Source organism: Macrobrachium rosenbergii, chromosome 55, assembly GCF_040412425.1.
Source record: "Macrobrachium rosenbergii isolate ZJJX-2024 chromosome 55, ASM4041242v1, whole genome shotgun sequence".
NCBI lineage: Eukaryota > Metazoa > Arthropoda > Malacostraca > Decapoda > Palaemonidae > Macrobrachium > Macrobrachium rosenbergii.
The window spans coordinates 12,644,125-12,647,697 of record NC_089795.1 but is presented as its reverse complement, the minus strand read 5'-3'; the positions used below and the strand labels follow the sequence as shown (position 1 = coordinate 12,647,697).

At 25.8% G+C, this 3,573-nt stretch overlaps 1 pseudogene; it reads left to right on the top strand.

Annotated features, from left to right (window-relative positions):
* Positions 1-1,391: 1,391 nt before the first annotated feature.
* On the top strand, positions 1,392-3,342 carry LOC136835740 (DNA polymerase delta catalytic subunit-like; annotated as a pseudogene).
* The last annotated feature ends 231 nt before the right edge of the window (positions 3,343-3,573 follow it).

Sequence of the window (3,573 nt, the reverse complement as noted above, 5' to 3'; positions counted from 1 at the left end):
AGTTGAAAAAAAAATGAAAAAATATTACTTAAAATCTAACTGTAGAAATTTTTTTGTTATTTATTTATAATTATTTCTTTATTCTTTTTATTTTTATTATATTATATATGTTCTTATTCTTATTATTACTATTTATTTATATATATAAAAATATATATAGTATAAATAATAAGAATAAAAAGAAAAATTCTAAAAATCTCAAAAAATAACGTAGATATATTTTGAAATATTTGTTAAAATAATAAAATTTATTTGATTAAATTTTATATATTTAATACGCCAATGTTTAAACTTTTAGGTAAAATAATCACTCGATTCTAAATTTTCCATCACCATTTTAAAAAATGAACAAATGTATTTTTGATTCCTTCCCTTCACGTTGATGATTATTTTTGTTTTTATATCCCACCAGTAAGGAAGGAATATAAAATGAATATGTTTTGACTTAAATAAAGTATAAGAATAGAATGAATACCATCATTGAAAAGCTAAATGAATTTACTCTTAATCTCAAAAGAGAAACACGTACGTTATGTTGAAAAAAAAATGAAAAAATATTACCCCAAAAAAAATCTAACCGTGAAAATTTTTTCTTTATTTGTGTTATAATTATTTCTTTATTCTTTTTATTTTATTATATGTATATATATTCTTATTCTTATTAATTATATTTATATATATAAATATATATAAAGTATAAATAATAAGAATAAACATTAACGATACAATTCTGTGATAAAATAAATCCATCAAATAAAAATCTACTATTTTTAAAAAATATCTACGTTAGTTTTTTGAGATTTTTGGAAATCAATTATACTAACATATCTAGATACAAGAGATTAATATATATATATATATATATATATATATATAAATATATATAAAAAAGTGGATGATGATGAACTGAAATTATATTTCTTAGTCTATGAAAATGGCCAAAAAATAAAGGACTTAAAGAATCAGGAAAATTTGATGGATAAATATTTTTATAATAAAATTCTTAAATTTATTTAATTTTAATTTTTACTATTTGAGTAATAAAAATATCCTTAACACAACTCATTCATCCATTCTTATTTTAAAACTTGGTGACATTATTAAATAAATTTTTTTGTTTTAAAAATAAATATATATATATATATTTACTTATATAAAGGAAATATTCCTTTTATATATATATACATAAAAACACGATGAAAAGAAAAAATGAAAATAATAATGATGTTAAAAATAATAAAAAAAAAGATTTTCTTATAAAACGACCTTCTGTTCCTATTTTAAAAACTACTAGAGATTCTTTTATATTTTTCAATTTAGAAGTTGATGATTGTACTGGATTTTCGCCATTTTTAACAACGAAAGAACGTTATCGTACACCCGTCATACGTATGTTTGGAGTAAATAGTTTAGGAAATTCAGTATGTTGTCACGTTCATGGTTTTTATCCATATTTTTACGTTAACGTTCCGAAAAAGTTTGATCTTCATCAAGTAAATAATTTTAAAATGACATTAAATGATAAAGTTTCTAATAAATTACGCTGTTTAAATGGATTAATTGCCAAATTTATCACGTCTGTGGAAATGGTATCCTGACAGAATTTATGTAGTTTATAATTTCAATAATGAAAAGACCAATTATTTTAAAATAACTGTATCATTACCCAAGATAATTCGTGATGTACAGCGCATTTTAATAGAAGAGAAAAGTGTTTTTTATTTTAAAGATTATGAAAAGGTTCAATTTTATGAAGCCAATGTTGACTTTATACTAAGATTTATGATTGATACAAACATATTTGGTTGTTCTTGGATAGAATTACCACGAAGAAAATGGATCGTTAGAAATGAAAAATTAAAAGAAACAAAATGTCAAATTGAAATTGACGTTTTACAAAGTAATGTCTTGGGTCACGATCCCACTCAAACGCATTGGGCTAGTAGTATCGGACCTCTAACTACTCTTTCATTCGAGCATTGAATGCGCTGGTAGAAAGATTTTCCCCTCGCCAGATATTGATCCTATTATTCAAATAGGTAACGTTATTATAAAACCACGGACAAAAAAATGATAATGATGATGATCAATATTCACATGTTATTTTTGTCTTGGGTGAATGTTCACCCATTGATAATGCTAAAATATATACTTTTCAATCCGAGAAAGAAATGTTGGAAACTTGGTCTCGTTTTGTTCAAAATGTAGTGGATCGATATGTTATTACAGGATACAATATAAACAATTTTGATTTGACATATTTGGTGGAAAGAGCTAATCATTTAAATTCTAATCAATTTTATCTTAGTCGAATAGTGGGTTTAAAATCAACCGTTACTACAAAGACTTTTGAAAGTAAGCAAATAGGTAAAGCTATTAACAAAGTCATAAATATAGAAGGTAGATGTATTGGATGTATTAAATGTTATTAAAAGATTATAAATTACGTTCTTACAGTTTAAATGCAGTTTCTCAACATTTTTTAAAAGAACAAAAGGATGATATTCATCACACACAAATATCAGTTTTACATCACAAGAACGCTCAAACGAGACGAAAATTGGCCGTGTATTGTTTAAAAAGATGCGTTTTACCTTTGAAATTAATAGATAAATTAATGTTATTTATCAATTCTATCGAAATGGCTCGCGTAACGGGAGTTCCTCTTTCTTTTATTCTTACGCGGGGTCAACAAATTAAAATCATTTCTCAACTTCTTAGAAAATGTTCAAAATATGGTGGTGGTGGTAATGATGATGATTTTATAATTCCTTCGTGCGAGGACCGAGAAAAGGGGAACGATTATCAAGGAGCTACTGTGATAGATCCAATAAAAGGATTTTATAACGATCCTATTACCACGCTAGATTTCTGCGCTTTATATCCTACAATTATTATGGCTCATAATCTATGCTATTCAACGTTGCTTAATAATAATAAGCATACAGCCTTATCAGTGATAATTATACTAAAACACCATCAGGTAATTATTTAAATCAAACCTCATATACGTAAAAGGCTTACTTCCTCAGATATTGAAACATAGCTCGGAAAAAGCTAAAATGATTTGAAAAGGAAACGGATCCGTTAAAAAGAAAGGTATTAGACGGTCGTCAATTAGCTTTAAAAATATCTACAAATTCCGTTTATGGATTTACGGGTGCCCAAGTTGGTAAATTACCTTGCGTAGAAATTTCGCAAAGCGTTACGGCATTTGGACGAGAAATGATTATGTTTACCAAAAACATGATTGAAGAACAATATCTAAATGCTAAAGTTATTTATGGAATGCAGTTCAGTAATGATAGAAATTTTGGGCGTAAAGCAGTTCAGAAGCCATAATGTTGGGTCAGAAGCGGATAACGTTACGAAGCATTTATTAATCCTATTAAATTAGACTTTAGAAAAGGTTTATTGTCTGTTACTTATCAATAAAAACGTTACGCGGGTCTGTATTATACTCGACCAGATACTTTTATTAAAATTGATTGTAAAGGAGACAAAACAATTCGTAGAGATAATTGTCATCTCACCGCCAACTTAATAGCAGAAATTTTAAAAATAATTCTCATT